Source organism: Aethalodelphis obliquidens, unplaced genomic scaffold (assembly GCF_003676395.1).
Source record: "Aethalodelphis obliquidens isolate GAN/ISIS:26980383/991018 unplaced genomic scaffold, ASM367639v1 scaffold17, whole genome shotgun sequence".
NCBI classification, from domain to species: domain Eukaryota; kingdom Metazoa; phylum Chordata; class Mammalia; order Artiodactyla; family Delphinidae; genus Aethalodelphis; species Aethalodelphis obliquidens.
In genome coordinates, this window is record NW_020837961.1 from 15,676,785 (window position 1) to 15,695,935 (window position 19,151).

The 19,151-nt window shown below is 34.0% G+C and overlaps 1 long non-coding RNA gene across 1 annotated transcript in view; it reads right to left on the reverse strand.

Annotated features, from left to right (window-relative positions):
- The window catches only part of LOC113625978 (uncharacterized), a 161,941-nt gene that overhangs the window by 100,549 nt on the left and 42,241 nt on the right, over positions 1–19,151 (reverse strand). Inside the window, exon 4 of the long non-coding RNA XR_003434976.1 lies at positions 6,472–6,631. This is a non-coding gene — a long non-coding RNA (uncharacterized LOC113625978). The remainder of the gene's footprint in view (positions 1–6,471; positions 6,632–19,151) is intronic.

Genomic DNA, 19,151 nt, shown 5'->3' on the forward strand with positions numbered 1-19,151 from the left:
ATCATTTCTAGCTTTTGATTTAAAGTGAGAGATGCAATATTTCCTTTTACTTGAACACTTATAGGTCATTGTAGGGTTATTAATTGGCCTCGTTTCAATATTGTTGTGAATCAGGGAATAGGGAGGAAAGGGGGAGAGAGACAGGGAACTGCAAGTCGGTGGAGAAGTCAGAACACATAATTTACCAGTTAAGTTTGCCATCTTATATGGTGCAGTTGATGGTGCCCCCAAACAATTACAATAATAACATCAAAGATCACTGACTACAATCACCATAACAAATATAATAGTAATGAAAAATCTTGAAATATTGCAAGAATTGCCAAAATGTGACACAGAGACAGGAAGTGAGCAAATGCTGTTGGAAAAATGGTATGGATAGTCTTGCTCGACGCAGGGTTACCACAAAACTTCAATCTGTGAAAAATGCAGTTTCTGCCAAGTGCAATAATGCAAAGTACAGAAAAAAGAAGTATACCTGTATTATGTCTCTATATAAAATCTATACATTTTCAGTTATTCTTTACAACTTACCTCCCCCCTCAATAAACAAAGTCCATTTTCTGTTTTAAGGCTACCACTCTACCTCAGACTTTGATTCTGTTATTCTTTATATTCTAAAATATTTTGCATCAGTTCTTTCCTGCCCCCCACCCCACCCAACATAGTCGATCTCTCCTCAGATTAAGCTTTTCCCATAGTCTTCAAAGATTCTTTACTACACAAAAAGTGAATAACTCAGAAAACTAGTATTCTGTATATTACATTTAGGGTAATTTTACCCATTGACATACTTATTAATAAATTGAACTTTCTCAAATTATGTATAAATAAGAATTTACTTTAAATATATATGAAGTACCCAAACAAAAATAACTTGAGATTGAAAACTAATAAAGTTAGCTCATTTTCAATAATAAAATTTCCACCATTCTTAATAATGATATAAAATCAACCAGTCTCCAAAACTGATCTGATCAATTTTTGCCTATACTCAGAATTATCTTGCATTTTAACAGCCCAAAAGCATTTCTGGAAGCTAAAGAAAAACAACCAAAAAAATTACATATTTATTGCAATAGGTTAACAGCACTCGGCAAGTGGGATGAACTGCATTTTCATAAATTCCATAGTATTTCTGAATCTATAATATTACAAGCCACTGAGAAAATAAATAATTAGTTTTCACACTACACTGATTTTTATATCAAAGGTATTGCTTATGTTTATTGAAAAGTGAACAAAAATATCTTCATGGGATATGTTCAATTAACTTCTAAGATAAATTATATTTGTTTCCTAAAATAATTTCCTGTGGGAATGTGATGCAGAAATCACAATGTTCTTTTCATTAGAAATGATCTATACTTTCTACATAAAATAAGTCTCAGTACCTGTTATGTTCAGCCTACAAATGTTGTATTATATGCTATGTATTGCTTAATCATTCACTTAAATATTTGATTTTAAATAAAATTATGCTTTAAACTTCAACTGTTTTCTATTTAAAAATATTAAAATCATTTTTACTTACTTTAAAGCACTGTATGTTCATATAGAGAAAATAATTAAAAAGCAAAACACAATCTTTTACCACCCTAAGGCTATTTAATCACAGATCATTTTCTAAGTGAGGTTTTCACCGATAACATTTTTGAAATTGATGCAGAACCCACAATGAACTCCCAATCCTCCTTTTCTCTTATTTTTCTCCATAGCATTTATAGCCACCTAGTATTCATTCTTTTTCTTTCTCTTCCTTCCCTCATCTATCAATCTATTGGTCTATTTCTTCATTCATTTATTAAATGTCTCCATCCTAAAACTTTGCTCTATGAAACAACATTTATATTTTGTTCACTGCTCTATCACAAGTCCCTGGAACACTGCTAATACATAAGAAACTCTCAGTGCATATTTGTTAAATGATTGGTTAAATGATTAGTCAAATGAATCCTATCTTGTTATCAGGTTTAAGCAATATATACCATTTTAAAATTTTTCACAGGACTCTTCAGTTTTTACATCAGAGTTAACTAAACCCCATTTTTCTTTCATTTAGAACCTTAAAAACTTCATTATTAGTATTCTTGGATGAATACACTTGATGCTTAAAACTTTGGACACACTATTAATTATTTTTTAGGGTAATCCCAGAAGGAGAATTTTAGGGTTAAATGGCATGTATATTTGAAACATTCTGCCAGCCTGCCCTTGACAATCACTGATATCAACTTATACTTCCACCACAATGTAGGAGAGTGCCCAATTTTCCACACTCTCAAAGTTTTCTTCATTTTCTTTTTAAATTTGCTGAGTATTTTTCTCCTCTAAATGTCCAAAAACAGATCACTATGAGAGATAATGTTTAATTCTTTTCCACTTAACAATTTTACTTTACCTGAGCTAGATCAATCACAAAGTCATTTACGTGTCCATGAATTAAAACTTGGTGCATACAATGTTCACTGCAGCTCTATTTACAATGGCCAGGACATGGAAGCAACCTAAGTGTGCATCGACAGATGAATGGATAAACAAGATGTGGCACATATATACAATGGGATATTACTCAGCCATAAAACGAAATGAAATTGAGTTATTTGTATTCAGGTGGATGGACCTAGAGTCTGTCATACAGAGTGAAGTAAGTCAGAAAGAGAAAAACAAATACTATATGCTAACACATATATATGGAATCTAAAGGAAAAAAATGGTTACGAAGAACCTAGGGGTAAGATGGGAATAAAGATGCAGACCTACTAGAGAATGGACTTGAGGACACAGGGAGGAGGAAAGGTAAGCTGGGACAAAGTGAGAGAGTGGCATTTACATATATACACTACCAAATGTAAAACAGCTAGCTAGTGGGAAGCAGCCGCATAGCACAAGGAGATCAGCTGGGTGCTTTGTGACCACCTAGAGGGGTGGGATAGGGAGGGTGGGAGGGAGGGAGACGCAAGTGGGAAGAGATATGGGGATATATGTATATGTATAACTGATTCACTTTGTTATAAAGCAGAAACTAACACACCATTGTAAAGCAATTATACTCCAATAAAGATGTTAATAAAAAAAAAAACAACTTGGTGCATAAGAGTAGATTGCTTAAAATGTGACAGACCTCATTTAATAATTCCTTCATTAAATGATTCAAATGTGTTTTTATTGGTTACACAACATTTAATGGCATATGGTATACTGATTGCAAATATACTACTTCCCTCTTTAATTTAGACTAATGAAAATGAGTTTTATACTTCTTAAATGTCTGCAAAGACTTCATTTGAATAAAATAAAATCACCTCAATACTGTTAATAAAAGTTCTCAGACAATTTGAAATAAATACACAGCTATAAAATGTTGAGTGATTGAATGTCCTATTAAGTATATGAGTCTCATGAGAAGAATACTATTTGTATATCAACCAAACTCATAACTTAGGTCATTTATCAACCTCAGTTCTTGACACTGTTACCTACAAATATACGACAGTCAGTAATCAATTTTAACTTGCCTATTATTCTATTCTAGGTAGAAAGATAACAATATACATGTTCTTTAAGTTCTGTAAGGCAAAGCACTCAATTCTTCTTAGTTATGTCATGACTCAAGGAACAAATAAGCATATCAAGCTCTACAAATTAATTCAAACAATCTTATAGCTTCATATATATACATGCACACACACATAATAACAGAAAATAATTTTATCTGGCTTGTAAATAATTTGACATAAAACCCAAAAAGGCTCTTCTCACCAGTATTAAGGTTTAACAAAATTACCGATATTTAAATGACAAATAATAGGGTTAAAAAAACCCACTATTTTCTTATTTTATTTCTAAGAAGATATGATAGTAAAGGAGATCATTCATAGGATAAACATTGACACAAAGCGTATAACCAACAGAATTATTATCACTGTACCTTTTGATTATATAACAATGATTTTTTTAAAAAATCAAAAGACTTAACATACTAGTTGTACCCAGCAAAAGTTAAATGGTATTAAGAACTGTAAATATAAATGGGCTATTCTCATTTTATTTATTTATTTATTTATTTATTTATGGCTGCATTGGGTCTTCATTGCTGTGCACGGGCTTCCTCTAGTTGTGGTGAGTGGGGGCTACTCTTTGTTGTGGTGCACGGGCTTCTCATTGTGGTGGCTTGTCATGTTGTGGAGCACGGGCTCTAGGTGTGCGGGCTTCAGTAGTTGTGACACATGGGCTCAGTAGTTGCGGCTCGTGGGCTCTAGAGCACAGGCTCAGTAGTTGTAGCACACCGGCTTAGTTGCTCGGCGGCATGTGGGATCTTCCCAGACCAGGGCTCAAGCCCATGTTCCCTGGATTGGCAGGTGGATTCTTAATCACTATGCCACCAGGGAAGCCCTATTCTCATTTTAGAATCAAGAATTTTTTGTCATATTGATCGATAAAAAACCTAACCTAAATGAAAATTAACAAAAAAAAGAGGAATTTATTTAGAGAGTTGATAGTATCACACCTGACTTCTTTTCCTTGATTGGATCAATGTAACAGGACAAATAGAAGTTAATCTTCAACTACCAAAACAAAGCATGGATATTAATTAAATTGGCCCTGGTCACCTATTAAATCTATGTTAGAGACATATTTTGGACTGTATACCTTAAGATAGCAGATTAAGTTCAAATGAATGAATCCTATAATTATCACAGTATCTACATATGTCAGAGGAAATCAGATTTCATAATCATCTCATCAGGTAATAGCTTTAGAAATCCATATGTTTTTTTCTAATGTGTTGATTATAGAGGCATGTGGGATTTCTGCTATCATTTATCTGAATTATAGGCTACTTTAAGATGCAGGATGGCAAACTTAATGAAGTATTGGCTTATTATGATAAACTCTTTTCATTTAGCAAGCTGGCTAATTTACAGTTGTATAGTGACTTTGACAGTCCATATGTCTTTGACTTCCAAATAATAACTGTCTTCATAATGAAGATATTTCCCTGTCCCAAATTCTTTCAGAAGCTAGTGTTGGCTTGGCATTAAGAAGAAACATGTTTCACATTATAATAAGATTTTATACTTCTAAGGAGCTTCAGCGGTTCTGAAAATGACTTTGAAATACAGTCTTATTAATCTTTAGTATTCTCATGAAAGCCAAGTAGGTGGCAAATATTATCTCACTTTTGTAAAATAGAAACTAATGAAACAATTAGTGAATTTACTTGCCCTAGGCTAAATACTGAAGCAATGAAAAGTCAGAGTGCCAATCCTGGAACTTAACTGAAGATCTTACTATGCATTGCATCTATAATAATTTTTATGGAGGTAAGAGTAAAGGCAAAGAGAAAAAAATCTTCAGAAAATATGAAGATCAATCTAATCTACTTTAAGAGACTCTGCAATAGATATTTGTTACCTGATTGATCGTGCTTGGTCACAGCGACAGTGATAGTACCTAAACTTCAAAGAACTAATTTCCCTGCACCATTTCTGGGTGACCACATAACGAGTGTGGTCAGAGACAATAGTAAAGGAATTTGAATTCTACTTCAAAACAAAGCTAAAACCTGACAAAATCAACAATGGTACAATAACTCAAGAGAAGAAAAAGAAAATAAGAAAAGCTAAATTTGGACTTAAAATGGACCTTTAAGTTGGTAATATACTTGATTCCTGAAAGACAGTGAAAAATAAAGCAAGTCTCTATGGATCTCAGGGTCTCCCAAGTATTCCTATTTGCTTGACCCATCGTATTCTCCCGCTTTGATTTTTCATTAAAAACTCCATTCTGTTTCATTTTTTCTCTTCATAGTCTCATAAAGATCCATTACAACAGTTTGGTTACTTAATGGCAATACATTTGTAAATTGTTGTTGAAAACTCTTGTTCCCATTCTTTATCTAATTCTCTTGTGTGAAATAATCTACTTACCGGTTCATTTTCATTATCAGGGAAAGTTATTTCATTCTATTTTAGTATAAAAATGCCATTACTAGTAGATGAACTAATCCCAATTTTAAAAATCAAAATTATTTTTGGAATTTCAACCCCTCAAATAAATGTTTACCTTTTATATAGCTGCTTTCTTAATACTTGAGGAAAATCAAAGTAATTCCATGAGACTGGCATGATATATATCTTGTATATAACTGATCTTCCACATCAGTAGTTATTTCTCCTCTAATAACTATAGCATATTAAGAGTTTGGTTTTTTTCTCTAATAGGATATGACTTATTAGCTTTAGTAAAATTAGTAAAATTGTCTTTGGTAAAATTAAAAGACATAAAACTCCAAACAAATCTTCTTACAGTTGAAAAAACATCTAAAATCTTTCACTAAATAAGCGGTTATTTTTTTGTCCTGCACACTTAAAAGAGACATGATAAATGTATGTTTACAATTGTCTATTTTAATAAGGAAACTTTAGATTTTGTTTCCATTTCTTTAAAAAGACAGTCTATACTTACCTGGCCCATCATTCATTTTGTCCAGGCACCGACGAGTTGTGCTAAGAAACGAGGCATGTTTTATTCTGGCCACCAAACTACGAGGTGGCATGTATTTATGTTGAACTTGAGACATCTCATATGATTTTTGAACATCATAGGTGCCTGGTGCTGGAACATCCTGAAACAAATTTCAATGGACTAGCATAAACATATAGAAAATTTCCAAAAAGATATAGCATATGTCACACTAAGCAATGATAATAGAAAATATGAAAATTTTCTTTAATTAGCCATTAAAAATAGAAATTTAAAAGAGTATCCCTAAATCTATGCCCTCCTTAAATTAACTTGTAAAAATTTAAGATAAAATAAACAGAATTATGAAGTATAGGTTCACATTCTTAAAAAAAAATAGCCTTCATAATATAGATCAAACTCTAATTTTCAAATTTCATAATGAAAATCAAATTTTATACAGAAATGAGAGCAGTGATTACTTGTTTTCTTAAGCAGCAAAACTATTCCTGCTTAACTGTCCTATGTGAGCACACCTTACTTATTCTACAAATGAGACTGCTTATTTCATTTTAATAGATTTCAATTAAGTTAAAAGGCTTCCCCTTTCATCACTTATGGCTCTTTACGTGCTCTACAGTTATATTAACATTTTTAATCAACATAAACCACACGGATATTAATAACCACAATAATAATTCTAAACTAAATTAAATCAAAAATATCATATATTTGTTGCACAATTAATGCCTGGAAACCATTAGCTAATTACCTCAATGGAAACTTATAAAACTCATTTTCTTCAAATTATTTTAAAACATAACATATTATATATATAACAAATCTGTTCATCTGTATTATGTATAAAGACCAAACTTTTTAAGTTTTAATGATTTTCTGGCAGGCAGGAGACTTGTATTGTGGCTAAGGTTAGAGACTCTAGCACTAGACTTCTTTGGTTCCACATGTCTGCTCCTTACTTGCTGTGGGACCCTAAGAGAGCTGCTTAACCTCTGTGATCCCCAGTGTCCTTATCTGTAAGTGGGGAAACTATAAAATTTATATTATATGTCATTGGGTTGCTGTGAGGATTAAATGAGTTAAAACAAGTAAAATACTTAGATTAGTTCCTGATTCTACAAAAGGGTTAGCTAATCTTACTACTCTACAAAAGCTAATTTCAACGTAAAAAACAAGACTGAACAATCAGGGTCTAGACCAACAGAGAAGAATTTTAATGTTTCAAATAATTCAAACAAATTTGGATACTGAGAAAGCAAACTTTTGAAGTCCATCTAGGAGCCATACTTTATAAAACATACTTTCTCTTGTTCCTTATATCCCTATTATCACCCTCAAGCACAAGCCAAAAACATTATCTCCCACTTCCAAAGAATCACTAAATACAGTAAAAGTACTGATCATGACTAGCAGAGGAGATTCTTACATGAAACCCCATATTTCTGGTTTAAGTACTGTGTCAAACACAAATGCCACAATCTGTAAGTCAACTAAGAAATGTCAATAGCTGTTTGCTTCTTGTCTGCATTAGGAGTACATTTAGTAAAGGCAGGCGGAGGATAAGCAATAGAAGCAATAGCTCCAAAGATGACTTTTGGATCTTTCGGGGCTGCTTCTGTGTTATGTGAAAGGAAAGTAGAAGAGAGCACAAAGGCACAAAGAAATCATGAGTACAATGTACTCTGAGCATTTAGGAAAGCTTTACAAAGATCTTGATTATCCCTACTATGCATTTTCATTTTCTTATCAGAAGCTGCTATTGTTCTTGCTTCCCTTAGCACCCTGCCTGGAGTCACCACCTAGTCCCTCTTCCAGTGCCTAGCCTAGATATGACTGACGGGTTTGGCTGCTGCCACATAGGAACCTTTTTTTTCTTTTTCTTTTTTAATGCCTCGAAGAAAAAGTAAGTAACTGCACAAGTGATCAGTTTTCTTCAACAACAGTGTGTTCCCCTCTAGAAAACTTCGTCAAACTAGCTACCCTAAATTTCATTAGATTCACTGGCTCCTCTACCAAGTGAAAATATACTACCCTCATCATGACCACATCTTTTTATAGCATTTTTATGCTTCTCTGAAAACTTATTCCCTACCTGTGTCCTTTACTGATGTTTCTAGGCTCTTCTTACTCATCTTCAACTCTCATTTTATCTGACCAAGAGATTAATATGTCAAATAAATTTTCTAGGCATTAATTAATTCCTAGGATTAGTAAGACAAATCTGAAACCCTGTTTAAAAGCAATAACTTAAACAATACCTATATATAGTACTTTATACACCATTTCAGGGAAAAATAGTATGTATAGATAAGATCATCAAATTTCTGTTGGTGATCCTTTGTACATCACAGAGAAGGCACATGATGAGTGGATATAATAGACATTTCTCATCCTTTTTTTTAAACCCAGTACTTGAATCCTGTTCCTGTGTTTGGGAAATTCCACATGCTTTGCAGCAAAATCTGAGTCCCAGCATAAAAGCCAAAATTACCTGAGTCTTATCTTCCTGGTCTAACTTTAAAAACCTAGGACATGAATCTAGGTCACAGGCTCAAATGCCAGCCTTTCAACTGGCAGCCAGTTATTCAAAAAGACACAGAACATTAAAAATTCCATTTTAGATTTATTTTATTTATTTTTTAGTTTAAAGAAGCTGAATTAAAAAAAAAATTCTATTCTAGTGATGGCACTCATAGAGCTAGCAGTTATGTTCCCAGAGGCAACAGTGGGAGGACAACCTGAAAGAGCAATTAGAGACTGAGGGAAAATGCCATAAAATGATGAAATAAAACCTATGTCTCAATGCAAATTAAAGTTAAGTCTAAGGTGTCTTGACCTCTTCGTCTGGAAAACCAGGGCCCTACCTAAAAATGACATAAATAATCATAGAATTAAAATAATTGATGTATGCAAAATTCTTAGAATGGTATCTATAAAAAATTAATAAACAAAAACCTCAATTAAATATAGTCAGAAGATCAGGAGGGAGAGCTCTCAAACCATGGGACAACAGCAGAGCCCAACAGGAAGAAGAAAGACCCTCTTCTTTTCTGGCAAGGACTCAGCCAACGAAATGCCATGGACTCTGTTTTCTATAGCCCTCCTAACTTCCCTTTTCCTTTCTGTAAAAGTGTTCTCCTTCCCTTGCCCTGCAGGGAGTTGCACATGGCTCACCATGGTCGCAGACACCAAACTGCAATTCTCTGCTGATCTCAGATAAACTCATCTTAGCTGGAGAAATATCTGGCAGTCTATTTGTTTAGACCAACATACCTGATACATGCATTTGTATTTGCTTTCATTGCCATTATCATCATTATTAGCATTATTATTTCTATTAGTTGTGGGACTACATGAAACCCTCAGTGATATCTCCCTTTCCTGCAGAAAGATACCAACAGGATATTTGAAAGCAAAGCTCCTAGTATTTTAAGCCCCAAACAAACAAACAACAACAAAATCCAAAGTAGTTAAGTTGCTGGGAATCACATGAAGACAGTGAATCAGGCAGTAAAAAAAAAAATCACTGGTGGCAACCAACTTCAAAGGAAGGCAGGTCACCCTGTTTGTATTTTGGAAAAACCTTTTACCATACTTTGTGGTTTTATTTAACCATGTTAAGTTGAGTTGAAGCCCATGCACAATTCCCCATGCCCAGAACCCTTATATTAACCACTTAAAATCCAAGCCTAACTGACCTGGAGCCCCAAAGACCAGCTCCTCATTTCAAAAATTTCAGTATTTTTCCCATCCCTGTTCCCTGCCATTTTGACATATGAAATTTCATATACTCTCTAACCTTGGACATATTAAACTGCATGCATGCTCTTATCTTCCAAAACTCTAATAACCAAACATCAACAATTAAACCCCCCAGGCCTAGGAAGAAATGGAGCATTTGATCACTGAGTTGTCTCCCAAGATGTATGCACAATGCAAATAAAGACTGAACTCAAGTTTTAGCCTCAAAATAAATTTTCCTTTTACCATGCTATGGTAAAGGACTTGGGGATGTCTTTACTTCACATTTCATTTTTTAATGATACTTTCACTGGATACAGAATTCTTGGTTGACTTGCTTTTCTCTCAGCATTATGAATATGTCATTTCACTGATTTTTGGCCTCCATTACATTATTTTTTTTTTTAAGAGTATTTTTTTTTTTTTTTTTTTGGTTGCGTCAGGTCTTAGCTGCGGCATGCGGGATCTTCGTTGAGGCAAGCGGGCTCTTTGCTGCAGTGTGCCGGCTTCTCTCTAGCTGTGGCGTGTGGGCTGCAGGGTGCCTGGGCTCTGTAGTTGTGGTGCGCAGGTTCCAGAGTGCGTGGGCTCTGTAGTTTGTGGCACACAGGCTCTCAAGTTGAGGCACGTGAGCTCAGTAGTTGTGGCATGCAGGCTTAGTTGCCCTGTGGCATGTGGGATCTTAGTTCCCCAGCCGGGGATCGAACCCATGTGCCCCGCATTGTAAGGCAGATTCTTTATTACTGGACCACCGGGGAAGTTCCAGCCTCCGTTTTTTCTGATGACAAGTTCATGATCACATTATTTCCACTGTATGTAATAAATTGTTTTTCACTTTCAAGATGTTCTCTTTGTTTTGGTTTTCAGCAGTTTGACTATGGTATGTCTAAGAGTGTTAGACATCTTTATGTTATTACTTAGCAGTTCACTGAACTTCCTGGATTTGTATATTCATGTTTTTCATTAATTTTGGAAAGTTTTCAGCTATCTTTTCTTCAAATGTTTTTTCTGCCCGTTTCTTTCTCACCTCCCCTTCTGAGACTATCATTACATATATGTTGGAATATGTGACATTGACCCAAAGGTCTCTGAAACTGTTCATTTTGTCAATCTTTTTTTCTTTTTTCTTCAGATTTAATGGTTTCTATCGAGCTATTATTTAGTTCACTGATTCTGTCTTCTGTCATCTCAAATCTGCTATTGAGTCCAGCTGGTGAATTTTTCATTTGCATTATTGTACTTCATAATTTTAGAATTCTTTTTTAGTTCTTTTGCTTGCTTGCCTGCCTGTTTCTATTTCTTTATTGAGATTCCCTATTGTCTAACTCAGTATATTTTACTTCAGTTATTTAAACATAAGTTCCCTTGATTCTTTGAATATATTTATGATGGCTGCTTTGAAATCTTCATCTGTTTGATACAATGTCTAATCTTACCAGAGTAGGTTTCTCATACTCCCCCTGAGTATGAAATATACTTACCTGATATTTGCATATCGAATGAGTTTTGGTTGAAAAATAGACATTTTAGATAATATATTAACTCTGGATTGTATTTTTCTTTAGTAAGGACTGTTGTCCATGTTGTCTCGAGTTTTCAAATTTATTAAGAAAAAATATTGTCTGTTTATTGCTTCAAGAATCTGTAGAAATGTCCTTCTTTACATTTTTGATATTTTTGCCATTTCTCATTTTTTTCTTGATCAGTAACATCACAAGGTGGTCAACTCTATTCTGTCTTTTAACGATAGATCTATACAGATAAATAAAATAGAATAGATTTTTATTTTTGAACTTGTTTCTCCCTGTAGTTTTGTCAATATTTGCTGTATATATTTGTGGAGCTGTGCATAAAAATTTTTAATTATCATATTATTATGGTAAATTTAATTTTTAAAAATATTAAGTGAGAGTGACTTTATTTCTAAATCCCACTTTGTCTTAACATGTTTTATTTGTAATTAAAGTAGCTATTCCAGCATTTCCACCAATAAGTAGGTTTTGATAAATCATTTTTACTTTTCAAAAATGGTAAAATGTTAAAATCATAATTTCAAAGATATAAGAGATCTGTGAAAGCAAAGAGGATTTTATGTACTAAATTCAAAAATGGGGAAAGCCGTTCTAATGTGAGTTTACACTGAAAGCTGCTTTCTTCTATATGGGCATTTAGCAAGTCAGGGTAAGAGCTAAAGATTAGGTTCTTCATAGGCAGACAGATTATCCTAAGGAAAAGAAGAACTAGTGGAGCTTTCAAAGGGCACACAGTCTATCATAAGGGACTGAAGACTAGGGGAGACCAAATTCATTACTGGTTCTTTATGATGGACTATTTGCTGTGTGCTAGAACAGGCAAAAGAACAGAAGTCTGGGTTGAAGAGACAGAATAAAATTTGCAGTCTTCTGATGCTTAGGAGCTAAAGTCACACTAGAACAAGGGCTGGCAACAGAGTACAAGCCTCTTTCTCAAGATATTTACCAAGTTTTGAACCCGAATGGCATAGGAAGCTAAAGAGTAAGCTGAAAATTTGTAAAGGGTAGGACTTCCAGGGAGAAAAAAAGAACCTCAGGCACTCAACCAAAAACTCAGAAGGGCAACATGGAGAAGTTGCAGAGCCACAAAGGCAGAGTGGAATCTCAGTCTTCCTGTGCTTAGGAGACAAACTCTCACCAGCAGGACGAGTCCACAGCGATATACAGCAGGTCTAATAATAATAGCTATGTGAGAGAAATTCATATACTTTACGAGAGTTAACATCCTAGGCAATTAAACCAGAACTACTTCTTACAAGAAATAACTGTTCTTCCATTTCTGCTTCCAGTAAGCTATATATGTATACACACATAACACACACACACACACACACACACACACACACACACACACACACACACACATTGCTAGATAGCATGATTTAGTAAATCATTAACTATGATTTGGGTTAAAATTTATTTATTTGGGGGTAACTTGTTCTAGCTGTTATTTCATAGCTAAGTATATTCTGGTCTAAAATTTTAGTTTAAAATCCCAAATACGTAATTATTAAAAAGTCACTTAGAGCTTCTTTTATGATGAAGCTTGTCAAATTAGTGAAGTGACTTAAGAAGACTTGAAGGATATTTTCAATCAAAGCTTCAAATCAAAATCTTTAATCAAATATATATGGTGAAAAGAATTATAGGCCATAAATGTAGTGAAGTTTGCCTAAATATGCAGAAAACTTTGATTAAAGCAATTTACCAATATGTTTATCCAAGTTGTTTAATTTTGGATTTATAGAGAAGGCATTTCAGATGATAAATTATCTTTGTTCTGCATATTGCAAATTATAATTACAAACGTGTTACCCTTGCCATTTTTCAGCATTCCTAATATTCATCATTCTAAACATATACCTCTTTAAATATATGACTTAGAAAAGAATGTTACTTTAGAAAGAAAAAGATTTTAATATAGATGTGACATAATGTTAATTGTTAAGTGATAATCAAAAACAGGAAGTATTGATTTCATTTTCTGTATTCTCCCAGCACAGTGAAAGAGATCCTTTATCCTAATGCTGATTTACGAAAGAAACTACAATTGTCAGCTATACCATGATACTTCAAGGCCCAGTAAAGAATAACAAAACCGGCTGATGGACAAAATCATGTAGGCAATAAAAGCATTAATTTCACCTAATTTCTCCAACATAACATTATATAATTCACATTTAAGTCACAAATTTCTAGTTGTTTGCTGTACATTTCCACATCATTATTCTCACGTAGTCTTAAGATAAAACTCATTATCTTCCCTTCCCCAACTACTTAACCATCTATCCTTTCCCACCTGCCTACAATAATTCCTTGTCTATCCAGGCCTGAAAATAGAAAGCCGGCTCTCACATTTCTTCACCCTTCTCCCCCATATCTAAAAATCAACGCTCTCTTTCCTTTACTACCAAAAAGATCCTGGTAAGTGCTCTAAAATACTACTTGACAACTGTATTAACTGCCTCTTTAACCTTCAGGTCTCTCAGTCTCAAATCATTGGCATCCCAGTAGCAAATAAGTTATTGTACTGAAACATGACAGACATCTGCTGGAAGCATTCATTGGCTCCTGAGTGTCTATGGGAAAAAATTCAGGAGATTCTCCTTGGTATGCAAAGCTTTTTTAAATTGTGAAGGCAGTTTTACAATTTTAAAGCTCAGTTAAAATGGAACATCGTCCACAAAGCATTCTTGATCACTCTAGCTAGAATTGATATCCTCTATTTTTTAATTCTTCTATTACTTATAGTTTATATAGACACATAAACATATAAAAAGCACATTAAACAAATATACTGTATCTACTTGAATATTTCTTTCTTTGTCAATATAAGAGCAGAAAGAGAATAAAGCCATCTGATGAGAAGGCAAGGTTTCCACAGATAGGATTCTATGTACCCTACGTATTTGCAGATTAATTTTTCTTTTATTCTCTCAAATTAAAGAAAACTGACAGTAGGAATACAGGAGCCTAGGGGATCCCCAGTAACACTGGGGGTCTATGCCATTTCATGCTTTCTGTTTTACCATACTTAGATTGTGACCCTCATCCTAATGTTCTCAAGATTTTAGCCGTAGCATTCTCATTTCGGAAATGAAGAGAAAGGACAAAGGCAAAAATTGTGTTTAACAGCTGAAACACTTTCCAAGAGGAACTTTCCTAGAAGCCAAACCAGTAACTTTTGCTTTCTTCCCATTGGTTAAAACTGTGTCAAACAACCATTCTGTAGCTATAAGGGAACTTTAAAAGAGTAGTTGTTTTACCTGGGAATGTTGTTCTTCTAAATAAAATTGGGTTCAGTTAGAAGGAAGAAAAAGAATAAAGACAGGGTAGGTAGCTAGTAATCTCAGTCATAATAGCTGCCTTTGAGGGCACTAGAACCATAAAAAAATTAATTCATTTCTAGAATACTATCAGGATATTAGACTATATAAAAAGCTATTTTGACCCATGGCTTATTAACTTTGTTGTCTAATTCTTGCTCATCCTTTGGGTTTCAAAGCTTCCCTGAATCCATTTGTTCTTTCAGACACACAGCTCTTAACTTTGTACCCACTGTTACATTTGCAGTTAAACAAGTCTTTAATTATTTTTTTTAATATCATTCATTCCCATAGAAAGGTACGTTTCTTGAAAGTTAAGGAAGCATCTGTTTTGTTCATGATTGTATCCTCGATGATGGCAAGTGCCTGGCACACAGTAAGTGATCAATGAACATTTTTTAATCAGTGAGTAGATATATGGGCTAATGAATGAGTGAATGAATCTGTCTACCTCGAAGCTTTCCCTCTCATGTATGGCCTTATCACTGAGTTTTCCCATAAAAGTAGGGCTGACACTATGCCACGAAAGTATTTTCAACCCCTACAGTGCTTAAATTTGCCTCACATATAAGCAGTTCTTTATAAAATGTCTGTTGTGTAAAACTGTTCAACTATACTGCTTTCCCTAAAGATGCTCTGGTTTCTGGCAAAGACAAATGTAATTTATAATCTCAGCAATGATGCAGAAGTATGGATATTTCCATTCAAACTGATCAAGGACTAACTTTCACACAATCATTACAGTGTGTCTCCAGGTAGTTAAATTTGATTGATATTTTATGTGAGATGTATTTCTTTCTCTTTGCTAATATCAAAAAAGTAGACCTTTACTTTTGATGCTGGAGCTTTTCATGATTACCTTTGACACTGGTTTTACAGAAAAAAATGTATATCTCATCAGATTAAAGTAAAACATGTGAATAGAAATGGCCTTTCTCTTCCTGTAAATGCTAATGCTACTGAGTTATGGAAAAAGCATAGATTATTACTAGTTACACTAGCTCTGATTGACAAGATACCACTTCTTCAGTTTTATCAATTCAACAAAAATCCAAAAGTAAATTATTTTATAAGTCGAATGTGAAAGGGAAGAAAGTTAATGTAAATGATTCTTTAAAAAGAACATAATTGCTCCCAGAGCCAGTTGAACAGATTTGGATAAGACACTAAAATTCATCTTGATAAACTTAGAAAACTTACAAGAGGTAAATCTGAATGTGATTTGTGAAGGAAGTGTAATTTAAATAATAGAGTTGTGAAAATTGTTGATTAACCCTAGAGAAATATCTAAAAGAAAGAGTCCGGAGACTTCCCTGGCAGTCCAGTGGTTAAGACTCCACGCTCCCAATGCAGGGGGCATGGGTTTGATCCCTGGTCAGGGAACTGAGATCCCACATGCCGCAGGGCATCGCCAAAAAAAGAAAGAAAGAATCCAATCAATTTGTTATGTTTAAACTTTGTGAAATCATATAACCCTTATTATCATCTACTTATGCTCAGTATGGCAAGAATTACCCATTGTATAAAAAAAGGAATCATTTCAAGGTAGTGCTACTGAAATACCTTAGAACTTGAAGTCAGAATTGCTGGGTTGTATTCATAACCTTATAATTAGCTTCAAGAAGGCCCTCAAAGATCTCACCCACTCATGCAAACCCCTCCCACCATAATTCATGCTGAAGGTCATGTTCAGAAATATTTAGCAGGTCACTGTGCAGGAAACATGTCTTTTTCTCTTCTCTTCTTATGAAATTGGCAGTAGATAAGTCATAGAACTATTCATGTTTGGAAGTTGCCTCCACCATCCACAGTAAACTAAAAGTGGACAGAACGATCCAGGCTGGCTTCCGGTAAGCTATAAATATCTTAGCATCCCATTACCTACTCCAAAAAATAACTATGGTCATATCTAGACACAGAAGAGTAAAGATGATGAGAGAGGGGAATAAACTATGAAAAAGATGAAAAGAGAGAAGAGAAAGCAAGGTGACTAAGAAAAAGAAGGTACAGAACAGGAAATAAAGATTGTCTAGACAGAGAGAGAGAGAGAGAGAGAGAGAGAGAGAGAGATAAGGAGTTCTGGTAATGTTAACCATACACAAAAATAACATTTTATGACACACCAGCTGTAGATCTCAATGTCAAAAGACAAACTATACATCTGAAATTCTGGAAACCTAATTATTCTCCCCTAATGTTCCTATAAATATCTTTCCTGGTTAATGAAATATATTTTAAATATCCTGTCTTCTTCCAGATCTATGGTGCTTATGTGACACTGAACAATTGTTCAGGTTATCTTATATTTGGTGACAAATTTAGTAGCACATTTCTTAGTAACACTAAATGTTTGTTGATTGAGTAAAGAAACAAAACAAGCAAAATTAAAATTAGATGAAAGGGCTATTAAAGACCAAGGGTGCTACTGCTATTTTCCAGACTCGGGCATATAAAGATTACAGCCATATAAATACATCCAAAATGTTATTTAATTTCATGAGGAGTCAAGAAAATGATCATCTAAAATAAAAATGTGAATATCCTTACTTCTTCCTTTCCCTTCTTTTAAAGAATTTGATACACTGTTTCCTCTATAAAGAAAATGCTACTTAAGTGATACTGTTTTAAATGCTACCCTAACACACAATTGTAAAGCAATTATACTCCAATAAAGATGTTAAATCAATCAATCAATAAATAAATGCTACCCTATCTTACAGCCTACAAACAAAAATTTACTGAGTCTTTACTAAGCACTGGCCTTAGTGTACACCAGTAGTAAAGATTATGGACTCTGAAGCTGTGTTGTCTGAGGTCAAGCCCTGGCTTGTATTTTTGCTAACCATATGACTATGGGTAAATTCTTGTGTCAAAATTTCCTCATCCAATTGGCTCGGTGCTTTGTGACAGCCTGGAGGGGTGGGATAGGGAGGGTGGGAGGGAGGGAGACGCAAGAGGGAAGACATATGGGAACATATGTTTATGTATGACTGATTCACTTTGTTATAAAGCAGAAACTAACACACCATTGTAAAGCAATTATACCCCAATAAAGATGTTAAAAAAAAATAAAAAATAAAATTACAAAAAATACAACTTTAAAACAATTATAATACTACAGGAGATGTGAGAATAGATGGGAGCACATTAATAGCAAGAAACATTAAAATACCACGGTCAGTTCAAGACAGTTCAGACATGCTGACTAATGGATTTCTGTTTTATTCTATGGATTACAATTCATTATCATCATTAATTATTTTGATGTTCAAATTATCCCTGATTTAGCCTGTGGGAGCACCTTCAAGCTGGCTCCTACGTCCTTCTAACATGTTCCAATCATTTATTTATTTTAGTGTGCATTGATTTTTAACACAGCAAGATATTCCTGCTCCTGCCCTGAAATCAGCCATTTCTCTAAGGATCTCTGGAAGCTTTAAGTGAGGAATGATTTTTTACAAACTAAGATCTGAGAATAAAGTGTGTTCCTTGCTACAATGGCCCTTTTAGCAGACAGAGCTAAGGGGAAAGAAAAGATAAAAAGATGTACACATACATACACAAATACCTCTATGTTTATATCTATATCCATATGTCTCTATCTATATATTCTAGACTTTCTCCTTTCCATATTTATAACTCCTTTCTCTAACAGTGAAAAACACACTTCTCCTTATTCTCAATATATTTACCCATTCGCTTATTCCTAGGTCACAAGGAAAGTTGTTTTAAAGTTGCTAACCTACACCACTGTGAAAATCAGACCTGCTAAATACAGTTCATAATTTGTTTACAGTTCATTTTGCCCTTAGTCTGAAAGTATTGTGTTCAAAATTTACTTGGATTACTAATAATAATATTTTTTAAATATCAGGGAAACTAGAGCAATAAAATGCACTAGTGAACATGAAAAAATTCTCTCATATGCTTTCTCTTTTTTAGGTGTAATGTTATACAATACTACAAAAATATCATGCCATATAGAGGAACAGTATGTTATGCCTTTTTTTTTCATTTCAAACTGCTCAAAAATACCCTACTACCAAAATTCTTATAACCTTATGTC